At 44.8% G+C, this 14,709-nt stretch overlaps 1 protein-coding gene and 1 long non-coding RNA gene across 2 annotated transcripts in view; both read right to left on the bottom strand.

Moving 5' to 3' along the window:
• The window catches only part of LOC144107624 (uncharacterized), a 147,612-nt gene that overhangs the window by 34,179 nt on the left and 98,724 nt on the right, over positions 1–14,709 (bottom strand). The window lies entirely within an intron of this gene.
• LOC144107617 (uncharacterized) lies at positions 942–10,395 on the bottom strand. Its single transcript, XR_013309333.1, has 4 exons — positions 8,382–10,395; positions 7,772–7,847; positions 5,584–5,651; positions 942–1,042 (listed from the first exon to the last, which is right to left on the bottom strand). It is a non-coding gene; the product is annotated as an uncharacterized LOC144107617 (long non-coding RNA).

The raw sequence follows: 14,709 nt of genomic DNA, 5'->3' as shown, positions 1-14,709 counted from the left end.
TCTACTCACAATTCTTGCTCACTAAACACCGAACGGTTTCAGATAGCCTAGGCTGTCTGATTATTGAAGCTTACTGCAGTGTAACATGTGAAGTAAACGGAAAACAGGAAAAGTTAACTTAAGTTAGACTTAAGCTAGTTAGGTGCCGGCGCGGTGGCCAGTGGATATGTCTCGCAGCTTCTGACCCGAAAGATGCAGGTTTGATTCCGGCCGCGGCGGTCGCATTTCGTTGAAAGCGAAATGTCAGTGAATGTTACAGAACCCAAGTTGGTCGAAATTTCCGGATCCCTTCACTACGGCGTCTCTCATAGCCTGAGTCGCTTTGGGACGTTAAAACCTCCATAAAACCATAAATTCAAGCTAGTTAGAATGGAGTTATAATGTAAGTAGCTTCCACTGTTTCACTCGCGTTGCGTTATTTGCTTTGCAACAACGGGTTCCTTATGGCAGAGCAGCTAAATTGCACACATGAATGGCATACGCATATCAATGGACTTGGGGAGTGCAGCTGCTGTTGCCGCGAGGTCTGAATACGGTGGTCGAACCGATTGCTTAAGAAGACTACTTTAAAATGCGAACCGAGCGTGTTTGTACGAGCACTCCCAGTCAAAACGCACTACAGGATTTTAAGACAGAAAATTTCTGTAGTCTGTAGTATTGTCGTATTTTGGGCATGTCTTGTGTAGTCTGTCTTGTCTTCTGTAGTTTGCCTTGTCTTCTGTAGTGTGTCTTGTGTAGTGCTCGTACACTGTGTAACAGTCGTTACTGTCACCTGTCAAGTAACACAGGATTTGTGTTCTGGAGTAGGCTATGCACAAAAATGCACAGCTTGTTAATGGTCGCCTGTCAATTAACACAAGCTTTGTGCATTCCAGAGTAATTCGTGCACAAAACCACTAGAATTAAAATGAAAATGATCAATATTTATTTACTGTTTCGTGCTTTTTTTTCGAGCTTGCTGATGCATGCTGTCCAGCGTTGTCCTGGCCGCAGGTTTCTAGATACATCGCCCATGAGCCAAGAAAAATGGTTTTTGTCTTGGCTGAAAAAAACAAAAAATAGAGATCACCGCTGCTACCTGCGCAAAAAAAATGTGAAAGCGTTGATGCTTCCTCGACACTGGTCGCCTTTCAAATTTGGCGCCATGGTTGTTTTCTTGTTGACTTGATTGGTTATCAATTAACTCTTATTTTACCCTCATTTCATCCCGGCAACGATTTCGAGTTTTCAAATTTCCCTCCACGGATCGTTCCAGCCCACTCACTGAATACCCGCCCAGTCTAATCACGCGTTCATTGCCTTTCGCTTCTCAATAATTACCTAATTTATCATTCTTTTTCCTATCTCCTGGTTAAGTATAGGACACTTATTACTGGTCACGTGATTGCTCATTTCGAGTTTTCAAACTTGGCGCCAAGCTTTGGCTTTGTCCATACTTCCAGTTTTTCAAACTTGGCACTACGCTAGCTCCACCTACTTTCAGCGTTTTCAAATTTCGCGGCACTTTTTCTCTGGCCCAGCCACTTTTTGGACATTTTTGGCTGTAAATAATTATCCGATTATGAAATTTTCTTTTCGAGCAGCATCCTCACATCATCCTCTGCCAATTACACAACCAATCGTATGACGCTATCTCTTCTGAGTTGCCCACAACTGCTGCGGACACCATCCCCGGCAACATAGCCTAGTGAACTTCTCACTTTATTCAAAATGTTGTAATACTGAACAAGGCTTATGACTGGCCGAGTTGGTACTGACTCACCTTAAAACCAGCCAGAACACACAAGAAGACATGAGCTCAAGAGGCGGGACTAACAAAAATTTAATGGAAGATTTTGATTATTTGATTTGTGAGGGTTTAACGTCCCAAAGCGACTCGGGCTATGAGGGACGCCGTAGTGGAGGGCTCCAGAAATTTCGACCACCTGGGGTTCATTAGCGTGCACTGACAACGCCACAGTACACGGGCCTCTAAAATTTCGCCTCCATTGAAATTTGACTGGTGCGGCCAGGATCGAACCTGCGTCTTTTGGGACAAAGAGTATGGTGGAGCTGCCATAAAAAAACGTAAACCAATAAGCTCCTGCCTGTACCACTTAAGTATCAAAGGCTTAAGCCAATCGTAATATAAATGAAAAGGCCCGAAGGCAATGTTGTGCTTTTGCCACCGCAGCCGAGCGCCATAACCACTGAGCCACTGCGGCGGTATCATTGAAGGAAAGCCGCAAAAGGAGACCCGCGAACAGATACAAGCGCACAATAACCCAAAGCAGTGAAAGGGCGAAGTGCAATCAAAGGTCACTGGCATATAATGAATCATCTAAAAAAGCAAATTCCTTACGGTGAAGGTTTTTCGATGGCTTAGCCACACGTGTCCTTAGCCTTACCGATGTAGTAAGCCTCAACTATCTACCGACCGATTTATCCCTTCCATAAACCACCGATGTGTCGTGGAAATTAGGCGTGCAAAGAGACATGTCGTCCTCAGATTTGCATTCACAAGATTGAGCATACAGTGCCAGATTAGAATTTGCCTTCCCCCTATAGAGTGAAAGTGCTCAGTGAAGTGCAAATTCAAATATCTGCCTGTCTGCCCATATTAGTTGCAGCCATAAGGCAGTGGAACGCAATAAACTCCATTACTTTTGCAAGTGGTGAACCTTTTTTTGTGACACTGTCCATTGTGGACAAGTACCAAGTTTTATCAAGCCTTTTTAATAGCGGCGCAAAAGCCTCCGCTTACGCTTTCCCGCGACTTTCTTGAGACTGTGAAATAGTGTGGAGGTAAGGTGTATCAGCATCATCGGAGTATGTGCTCCTTACACTCAAGCGAGTGAAAACATACTATGACAGGTTGTTGAGATGGGCAAGTGGGAACCCAGCTGCTTGGAAACCTGCTACAAGAATGCGTCCTCAGCAGTTATGGCATGACTTATCTAAAGTTGATGTCATGCACACGATTGCACACCCATCAAGTGTTTCCATCTTTACTGACCTTAACCAGCGACAAATACACCTCTTCACCATCCTTTCCCAACAACGAGTGGTCCGACTCGTAGCTAAAAAGAGCCTTCCCCGACCTTTAGCTGTAGCCCCGACTAACATATTCGTCCACAAAGCGCAAGTCTGCATCAAGAAACTGCTAACGGTTCTGCTTAGACAATTCTGATGTAAAAGACAGGCCTTGACCGCATGCCTTAAAGACTCCTAAAACATCTTGTGCCAACTTATCTGAGCCTTCTATGTCCAGAAAAATTAGTCATGAACATAACGAAATGCTACTATGCCAAGGTCTTCCAAACAGGGCTCTAATGCCTTATTGACTTTAGACAAAAAAATGTTGCTGAGCAAAGGTACGACCTGCGTGTAAATACCGCCCTGCCAACTGACAAATGCGGGTTTGCAGTAAAAGGACAACAGCCCCAAGAAGCCAGCAACCGAAATCACACAATCATCTGTAAAAGCATGTTCATTGTTCACCCTGATGCAGTTTGCACATACCTCAGAGGTATATCATGTGACAATGAATAGTGCAGCCCCTCCATGTCGATGCTCACTGCAGAGCACCTGCCCAGGTTGCTGTCCACAAGAAACTAGAACTCCACAAAAATCCTCAGAACTCCACTTTTGTGGGTTGGCAAGGCAGTATTTACATCAGAAATCAGGCATATGCAGAGGGTCCCAGGTTGCACTGTTCCTCCGCGACATTCTTCTGTCCAGAGTCGATACCGCATCAAAGCCCTGTTTGGAAGGCCTCGGCATAGTAGCATTTCGTTATGTTGATAGCTACCTAATTTTTTTGCACAAGGAGGGCTCAGATAAGTTGGCACAAGAGAGAGAGAGAGAAAGGGAATTTTAATGAAAGAAAGGCGGAGAGGTCGGCCGGTGGTAACAGGTCTCAATTTCACTAAGAATAACCGTTTGTAGCTTCTTGACTTAGATCTGCGCTTTGCGGATCACCACATATGTTGGCGCCAAAGCCCAAGATCAGGAAGCCTCTTAGCTACGAGTTGAACCACTCGAGGCTGGTGAAGGACAGGTTGGCAATCACATGCATCACGACTGCTTTATGGAAGTCATGCCATCACAGTGTTTAGAATGTATTCTCGGAGCAGGTATCCAAGCCAATGGCACCTGGGTTCCCACTTGCCAATCTTGCGCACGTGTCAGAGTGTGTTTTTACTCTCTCGAGAGAACGGAACACCGTTCACATGATGCTGACGTAGTTGAGCAGCTCAAAAAGACGGGCTCTATACCTTACCTTCACGCCATTTCGCACCATCCCAAGAAAGTTGCACCAAAGTATGATGTTGCTGTTGTCTTGACCGCTAAAAGTAAGGTAGGAGCCCTTTGCTTCTTTGTTCAAACTAGGCTTAATACAACTACGGGTAATCGTCCGCTATGCACAGTGGCAGATAAAAAATGTTCACCACTTGCAAAAGTAAACCGCTTTTTTGCATTCCACTGCCTCGTAGCTGAAACTACTATGGGCAGACAAGCACATATCTGAATGTGCGCCTGGCTGAGAGCACTTTCACTGTATAGAGAGGAAGGCGAATTTTCACCTGACACTGCGCGTTCAATCTCGTGAATGCAATCGGAGGACGACCTTTCTCTTTGCTCGCCTGATTTCTGCGGCACATCAGTGGTTTAGGGAAGTGATAAATCTGTCCTGATATAGTTGAGGCTTACTACATCAGTAAGGCTAAAATCAAGTGCCTGGCTAAACCGTCGGTGAACCTTCACTGTAAGGAATTACTTTTTTAGATGGTTTACTAGTACGTCAGTGCCTTTCGGTTATTTTCTGCCCTCTCACTGCTTTGGGGTCTTGCGTGCTTGAATCTCTTTGCAGGTCTTCTTTTGCCACTTTCCTTCAATAAAATTTCAGTTGTTAGACCAGCCTCATCTTGTGCTCATCTCTTCTCCTGTTTTGTGTCTTCCGGCTGGTTTTAAGATGTAATACTGAATGCCGAAAGAAAGCCATTTTAGAGTCAAGTGCACTAATAATGGCCACAGCTTTAATGAATGTTCATTTATTACAAAATATAGTGCTTACTTCATTAATTTATGCATGAAGTATATGACACTGCATCAAAATAAAAAAAGGACTAAGCCTCTAACCCTCATGGCCAAACTGCAGTTACAGCAAACAAAAGGACACCATAAACCTGCCCCACATGCAAAAGCTTGCACTACAGGCCAATGCAGAAATAAGATCAGATTACTTCCCAAACTGCATGACACTGCCACGCAAAGTAAAGATTGTGACAGGCAATAAAGGAGCAAAAAAAAGCAAACTGTAGGTAGCAGCCAATCTCATGCAGACAAGCTACAAGGTCAGGCCAACATAGACGTGGAAGAAATTTGAAAAAAAAGCCACAACAAGCACATAATAACTTTTAAGGTTTTCACAGCCCTTTAAATGGCAATTACTTTCCTGAAAAAACATAACAGAACCGGAAATTTTTTTTCGGCAATCAATTTTTTTCATGTACTTCATTATTCTTGAAGCATGGGCGGGCATAGAGTAGTCAGATTAGTGCATGCGTTCCTAAGCAATGCCATGCCAAAAACTGTACTTACAGAAAAAGCTTGCCTGACTGAGTGAATACCACTGGCCATCCACTAATTTCCCAGCCTGCTCCAGGTCCCTGGCAAAAATCACACGCAACTTGGTGGCTTGCACAACTTCCATCCAACTCTTGGTCTTTAGTTGGAAAAAATTGAGGGATCAGTGATATAAAATTTTACATGCATTGCTTTGTTTCAATGACCGACTAAATATAAACAGCGGTTTCTGTGAGCGCAACTATTTTTTCACACTAGCTTTCTACAGTAAACCATATTTATCGCGACCTAATTCACACTGACTTGCTGCACGGCCCCAGTACTACTGTGTATAGGTCTATGGTTTCAAATGCTTGTTAGCTCTGAGCCCTTGGGCTTGCACTCGTTAATGCAGAAAACCTCGGAAAGGGCAACCAGAGCTTCGAGCTTTAAGCCATAGGTATTCAGAAGCTCAGTGGTCTGTGGGGGAACTTTTGGCTGGGTGACACAGTAGCAAATGCTTCTCCGGCTACTTTCACTCCACTGCAAAAAACTCGCACAGCAGAGACCTGTCCTCCATTTCGCATTGCAGAAACAATCACTGAAATTCAAAGCACGCATACTAAATGCACAGCTACCTTCCAACACAGCTTCATAATAATGGGTATAATTACTGGAATGAAATACCAGTCAGTACATGTAGTTTTCAGTTTATCGAAAAATTATAAGCAACCGACAAACAATAAACATTAAAAGAGAAATAAAATAACCAGAATTGTTTAAAAAATCTGTCAGAAGAATTATGTGACATCCACTACACTCCAGCAGCTCTTCGTATTTGTGCACCTTCAAACCACACTTTCTTACAGGCACATTTGCACAGAAATTGGGTTGAACCTGATCTTTAGGAATCTTTTTTGGTGCAACAGTAGGAAGAAACCAAGTTTTACCCAAAAACGAAGCACCCTACACATTGCATCACAAGCCCAGATGGTGCACTTGAGTCGCCTCTTATGCTTATGCAAGAAACAGGAACAGAGATATCTTGACTAAATCAAAAAAAGAGGAAGTGCAGTGCATGTGTAATGCAGAGAAGATATAAGCAATACGACACTAAAACACTGGGAGGATTCCAAGAGTAGGTGAATGCATGAATGGGTGGCAATAAGGTGGCTAAATGAGATTAGGAAATTTGAGAAAAAAGGGTGGTAGCATGTGGCACAGGAGACAGTTACCTAAAATGAACTAGAGAACCATTGTTCTGCACTAATTTTAACAGCACATTCACACGACAGAAAAAATGACTAACTCCAGGAACAGACTGAGCATCATGCAACTCAATGTCAATCACCATTGCAAATGGCACCAGCACCGCAGACTGCACATGAGGAAAAGTAGGCATATTTTTGCTCTCAACTTTGAGCAGCAGGCAGCTGCCCTTTTAGGAGCAAAGCTCTAAAGTACGGCAACATTGGCACTTTGTTTTACTGACATGAGGGTGCTTGTGAGCGTGCAAGTCCCATGTTTGTTTTGCACCAAATGTGTTTATTGCGAGGTATGTTTAACTAAAGAGGGGCATCTAACATGGGCATCAGCTCTTCATTACTTTCCTTCTATATCCCTCCCTTATATCACGGTTCAAGTGTCCACCAAAATGTGAGACAGTTACTGTTACATTTCCTTGAATTTTCCTTCAACTAATTTTAAACTTTTTGAAGTATACAGCAATAAAAAGGTTGAGGTACAAACTGCGCAGTATAACCATATGCTATGGCAATAAACCAGCAATAAATCTGTGCTGACTGCAGCTTGCCCAGTGCTTTGCAAGGATGCTATACCATACAAGGATTGATGTCATCGTGCAATGTTGCATTACTGACTGACAATTTGGTCTCTGCGTCAGAAATACTGGTAAACCATCATTGTAGAGCACAATGCTTTTAAAGGGATAAATGAACATATAGGTCCTTTTCGAGGACACATATGCATACCAGGCAACAGGTGTGCAATGTCAAAGCACGTTTATGCTAACAGCAGCTGCGTCAAGAGCTACATCAGCGACTATATTTTGTACAAGTCTACAGTTCCGGTAATTATAAGCTGAGGTACTGCTGTGAAGTGCATGTAGAGTTTCATGCATTCCTAAACCTAGCTGCAAGCCTATATTGAAAATATTTTTCTAAATAGGCAGCTAAGATATGCATCACTGAAAAAGAATAACTACCATGAACGGATCAGGAGGGATGACACAGCCGAAGGCAGGAAGCACGCATAGCCCAATAGATGCTGGCCGCTGGCAACTGCAAATAAATACATCCAGAGCAACAGCTGTCAGTGGCTGTAGCCATGTCATGAATGACAAGAGAGGAAATCGTCTACTGCTTTAAAAACTAAACTTAGAAGTAACATAAGTAAATAAAAACCAATGAGCTAGCCCATGACAAAACAAATGAACAGATTTTATGTAATGCACCCATATACATTCATTGAGAAGAGTCACAATGACTGTTATAACCACACTGAAACATGAGCTGGCTGAAATACCGCACACCAATTTGAATATAGGATGTGCAGGTTTTCATTAATTCCTATCATGGTGCCTTGCACCAATGTCTAGGTATTAAATTGAAAGTTGCAACCAGTCTGCCTTGGTTAAATGAGAAGAGAGAATGGAAAAAAGCATGCCTTCACTAGCAAGAAGCTTGATATCTCACAGCACAGCTTGGCATCATAGAAAAATTGCTAGCGCATTTAACAAATCTGCATACAATTAAAAGCTGCACAAATTTGTCGACTGGCAAAGCAAGTAAAGGCAGGAGAAACAAAAAAAATACCAAAGAACACTCGTGAGTGCGGCGAAGGGAGGTCTGTGGGTAGGATCCCGTGCCTGGGAAGAGTTCCGAGCTCGGAGAATCGCCGGCACCATAGCTGATGGCACGCAACCAAGAATAAATAACAAAGCGAAAATAAGTAACAAAAAACCATCGGCAATGGCGAACGACTTGAATGCGGGCCACAAAAGCGAGGGATATAGCAAAAAGGTAGAAATCCTAAATAATTGTGCAGTTGCATATCCGACAGCTCGCAGTGCTCAGAAGGAGAGGAAGCATCAACTTTTACAGCTCAGGACACGCAAGATTGATCTAACTTTGACATAACACTGCCTCAAATCCTGTTCTACTGGGGAAGCAGACAAGTTTACAAATGACAAGGCGATGAATATGAACTAGCCTTTCGCATGCGATCACTGTCTCAAAATTTAGTATGACGCATATTAAGGCACAAGCACTAATCCGATGAGTACTAACCCTGAGCAAAATAGTGCGGTGTCTGATCGCAGCTGGCCTAGCGCGAGCGCTCCGCCGCGCGGCACTTCTCGCTCATCGTCTTCTACGCAGTGCAAATCCATGCTTTTGCACCGACTGTCGAAGCGCTAGCAAGCGAAAGCGTAACTCTGTTGTGATATCTGGTGCCATTTTTATTTACCACGGCACGCGAGTAATAAATGCACATAAAGACAATGAGAACAACACTTGTCATGCAGGATATAGGCCCTGCTTTTTTGGCGCCGCATTATAGCTGCGGCAACCGCAGGCGGACTGCCTCCACTCACATCCCTATATAGCCGCATACAAATAGCGCGTGTGAATACAGATCATTAGCAAAGAAACGCAGAGCGGGACTCACCGGCCATGCGATTCATCCAGGCTTAGTAAAACGACGCAGGAGTCTTCGTTCCCCTAACAGATGAAAAGACGTCGCAGCACTCTTCATGGCTTACCCGTTGAAACTCGCCAATGTTGACAGGCCAAAATCCTGGTCGTCGGCTTCCAAAACACACTCCCGCTCACCTTCCTATTGAATGAGTTCTTCACACGTGTCCGCCGTACAAGTACTCAAGCAATGCCGCAAAGAGGCAAATAATACAAAACACGATGTGTCGGTTGCGCTGCAATGGCGCCGACGGCTGCGCTTTCGTGTCGGTGAAAAATTACAACGACAAAAAAATTTGTGTTTTAAACCATGAATACTTATATTATCTTCACAACAAAGACACTGCATTTATTTTAAATTATTTTTAGATTATTTAAGAATACTAAAGCGCTTTCAGTTACTTTTTCTGGCATGTCGTTTGTAGAAGCTGCGATCCTGTGATCCCCTGAAGTGACCCGGATGCCCTAGCAGACGACGGAGCAGACGACGGTGTTGACAGAATGCAATTTCGTTTGATGCCAGATAAAATCACTAAGTTGCGACAAAAACAGCGAAGAAAAGCGCCGTATCTCGAGCTGGCGAATATCGTGGATTAGTTGAACGCAATTGGCACGATCGAGAGTAGCTGCGATGCATTAATTTGCGCGAAACTGGCACGCTCACCGGAGATCATAAAACTTAACAGCTTAATCGGTGACCAGTACAAGCGGAGTGCTTTGATATCAACTGCGTTACGAAACTACGTCGATACTTGCGTCTCACTTTAGCTAATATGCAACAGTGGCTAGCACTCGCCGCATCCTGATCGCGTGTAGTTTAACAAGCAAGAGCCCACTAGCGCATCGAAGCAGGCATGTTTTCGAGCTCGTATCGTTACGAAAAATACGGGTTGTTTCGGCACGTACTGGAATTGAAGTTCTCAGCCTGTGCGTCACGGACGGTGACGATGGCGTCGCGGACGATCTTAACTAAGACTCGCCGCAAAGCAGCCGATAACCCAAGCATATGTGCGCTAAATGTTGTTCACCAGTAGTGCAAGCGTGGGCATAAAGTATCGCTCAGTCGCAGCGCCAGTCGCTCGCTTCTCGATTTTCCAGCCTTCCGAGTGAAGGTCGCAAGCTGTTGAGCCAATCAGTGAGCCAGCGGGAGTGAGCGAGGCGAGCTTTCGGGAACGACGCCGCCCGCGCGCGCGCCAGGCAATGAACTACGCGCTACCCCCTGGCTGCCGTAGTCGTCGCTAAGCCTAGCCGGTTTCGCATCGATGCAGTAGCTGAGTGCACTTCGAAACTGGCTAGCGCTGAGGTGCTTCTCTCGTCATCGCTTTACTGTGAACCTCGTCTCATAGTAAAACAAAGATATGCTCGGTTTCCGCGACACCTTCAGGAGCGGAGCCCAGCTGAGGCCATGGGAGCCGCGATTGAGCAGCAGCAATTACAGGCGCCGTGGGGAGACATTTGTTTGTATTCCTGTTATCGCTTCTACCAACGACACGATATTGGCCAACGATACTCCATCCGACGGCTTAGAATGGACTTGAACAAACATTACTGTCGCATGGTTCTGACGCTGGCGGCCGGTATTCAGGCTGGCATGCCGCGCCCGTACGTTATCATGTCGCTCAACTGTATGGCCGTGGTGCACATCAAAACCCCCAGACATCCTCCTGTTCGCTCAGATTGTCATGGCACACAATCACACTGGGACCAGAACAGTTTAGAGGACCGAGCGCGGGTGCACAGGAGCTAGACTGTGTCAAAGCAGGCGAAACTTTTGAAAGTGCGTGATTGACGTCAGTCACAAAAATTTATTCTTATTTCGACCGAGAATCAAATCGGGTCACACTCGCCGGCCGCCGCATTTCACTTTCGGCTGCATACGCTGTTCTCTATAATTAGCGACATTTTCGTGTCACCGTCATGAAATTTTCAGTGAAGGCAATGAACGACATCATAAAGTATTTTTTTTTGCTATTTTATGTTAAGCACCACGTCACTGCCGCTAAAAAAAATTATCCGCCAACACTGCATGAGCGTTGGATTTAAGAGCGTTAGCTACGAGAGCTTCAAGTGTTTAGATCGGGGTGCTAGATCGGGGTGCTCAGCAAACGTGGAGAAGACAAAATACAAACATCTGAGGGCATTTCGTTTCGGAAACATTCGTTCTAAGATACAAGCAGCGTAATCTACTTCAAATATTTTGCACTACTATTGCGATTTACAGCCACCTTCGCTATATCCGGTATGTTTCCTCCTTATATATCAGTTAACGAATTTTATAAACGTGTTCATTACAACAAGATGAATTGTTTGACTGCATCCGGAACTCTCTGCGACAAACGATTAGGCATTATGGCTGTCTGGAAGTCCCCGGAATGCACGGTTTGGGGGCGAAAAGGTCGTCGGTGCGAATCCCACACATATTTTGGGCTTCATCTAAATATTTATTTTATCCTCCGGAACATGACAAGTCAAATGACACCACTTCGATCGTTATGCGTCAAACGGGCGGCCCCCAAATTTGATGCAAATGGGGGTCCCCGGGGTTCCATTTCGATAGCCGCAATACTGGCATATGTAAAACGGATCGAAGGTATCTGTGACAACTGAGGCTCTACGCGCCCGCTGTTGCTATGTGATATAGTGTGGTAACTGTCTTGGCTAATTTGACCTTCGCTGCAGACAGACGTGTCCTTGACAAACGTAAGTAGTAAGAGATGACGCTCTTAAAACTGAAACGCGCGGAAAAATGATATCGGGGTTGCTTTGAACATTTATACAGAGAACTGCGTGCATGTACACACATGCTGCCTTTGTGTAGCCGGATGATTATGGCGAGTATTTTCCCTGATTGACGATTAACGACATTCTTTTCCGCGACGCATAGAAGTGTCCTTGGTTTTTTCTGCGCATATAGTAGTAGCGGTACATTATGTTACATGGCTTGAACATGTCACAGAAGCCAAGAGGGCACTGACTTTCAGTAGCGCCATTCGACTTGCGCACATCGATTGGTGTGCAGGCGCTGTCGTGGCTGCAGCTACATGCCGCCACCGCAAGAGCATGCGGATACGCAGGCACCGCTGGCTTCGCCGCTTGTAATACAGCTTTTTGGGCTTTCAAAGCCGCATTATACCCTTGAGCATGCACTACTTTCGTCACATTGTCATGTGGGAACAGAAGGGAATTAGGTGAGTGCTCGAGCAGTGCCTCTCCTCTAAGCCAATTCTCGTTCGGTGAGAGAGCCAGGTCGCGGGAAGCGAGTTCAAAACTCGATTTGCCAATGTGAATGAGCACTTCATTTCGCTCGGTGCCCGTCACCAACAGACCAGAGCACCTCGCATCCTCTTCGCGACTCGCCACAGTGAACGCGCTTTGAAGCATCTTTGGCCAATTTGATCCTATCGCTGTCACACGACCGCACGACAGTATTTCTAGAATTCTGCAGTAAAATAATTACCCTCACCAGGAGTCTGTCGTATGACGCATCCCACGATAGGTATCTATCGCGCGGCACAATCCACGACAGGTATCTGTCGCGTGACTCATCCCACGACAGGTATCTGTCGCGCGGCATATCCCACGACAAGCAGTTGTGTCGCGCGACAGGCCGCACTACAGGTACTTTTGTCGCGTGAAAAGAGGCGCGCTAGAAGTCTGTCGCGCGACTGAACCCACGACAGGCAACTTTGCTGAGGCACGCAATCTCTGTCGCACGGCACGACTCACACTGTCGCGTGACAGTACCTGCGACAGAAACCTGTCGCGCGACAAATGCTGCGACAGGGACCTTCTTCGCACGACAAAATGCAGGAAAGATGTCTGTCGTGCGGCAGAACCTACTACAAACAACTTTGTCGCGCGAAAGAACCCACGACACGAAGTTTGTCGCACGACACAAGGCACGACAAGACAGCTTGTCTTGCGACACAAAATTTTGTCGCGCGACAGATGCGCGACAAAAAATTCTGTCGTGCGTTTTGATCGGGCTGAAATTACTATCTCAGTTATGCATATTTATTCAAACCGAAATAAATGATCATACAATCTGTTCTTTATTAAAAACAATTGAAGTGAACCGTTTTCGTAGCCTAGCTAGCTGTCTCATAACTCCACATCCAATCGAATGTGATGACGTAAAAAGATTTTGTGTTTATTTCATTGCCCATAAGGTATTCTCTCTAGGCGTAAGCACCTGTTCGCAAGTTGCTTTCCATTTTAGTAGCGCACCAGTCGCGTTGAAGTGACACTCAGGACTCCCACCTCTTATGAATGCTTCCAAAAAGTTGAAATTTACGCACTGCTTGGGCTGCAGAACATAAATGAACACAAGGACAAACGCCATGAGCAAAAATTTACGAATGTTTATTACCTTTTGATGACACGTTGTAAAACATGTATCCAGAAAACACCATCACAAGCAATGTTATGCGTGCAACCAATCAGTTTTACACTGCCTATTTCCTCACAATTGGATCTCGCTTTTAGTGCATGCGGCCGATGGATCGCTTAAAAACTTTCTTTATTCTGCAGTTGCACTAAAAGATAAAAAATATTTCTTCCAAATCTCTTACATGGCTTACTGCATATGTTTTTTCAGCGATTAACATCTTTCTTTACAGGAGTTGAAATGCTGCGCTACATTTCCGGGATGGGTAATCTTTTCAGTTGTGTTTTTTATCCTTGGGAGTGCTGTGTTAGCGTTATTAGCTTGCGAAAAAAGACTTTCAGATAGCAAAACTCATCCAGACATTGTCTTCAGGACAGCGTACACAGTAGCAGTAAAGAGAGTGGAGTTTCAACGTGTCGCTACTATATAACAAGGGTGGCCAAAGAGGCATATAAAGAGTGCCATAAAAACAATCTTTTCAGCGACGGGCTGAAATATAAACTATGAGCTGCAACCTTATTATTATATGCAAGATGGCGCGAACTGGCTACAGCTTCTTGCGTGCGCCTGCACTCTAAAACATAACGGAAGCTTTCTTTGGACCCTCGAGGAGTCGCAGTTAGGGCACCCAGCTATATAATATAATGGACGCATGAGTGATTTGCGAGCGTCATGAAACAGAAGGGTTTGGAACGTCATGCGGAGCGTACGTAGCTTTTTAACATCCTACTATGTGCACTGCATGCGCAGACACTTGCACGCAGAATTTAGGGTATGCTACTTACAGCTCACGCTCGCTGTCAACCGCAATCTCGACATCAGTTTCTTTTTACTGTCCGCATATTTAAAACAGCAGTGTGTACCAATGACATACTGTAGTTTACTGTTACTGGCCGGTGCTTGATCGATTACATTACTTTGTTTTTCAGTTATATCTCGGTCTCCCTGGTAGGAGTGAAAGTATAAATAATAAATATGTTAACAAATAAATATTTATTGATTATCTGAAAAGTCTTACGTCATCCTGTAAAAAGCTTGGAGGAATATATCCCACCGGCGGCA

This window comes from Amblyomma americanum, chromosome 1 (genome assembly GCF_052857255.1).
Source record: "Amblyomma americanum isolate KBUSLIRL-KWMA chromosome 1, ASM5285725v1, whole genome shotgun sequence".
NCBI classification, from domain to species: Eukaryota; Metazoa; Arthropoda; class Arachnida; order Ixodida; family Ixodidae; genus Amblyomma; species Amblyomma americanum.
The sequence above is the reverse complement of the archived record's forward strand: the minus strand, read 5'-3'. Positions and strand labels throughout refer to the sequence as shown.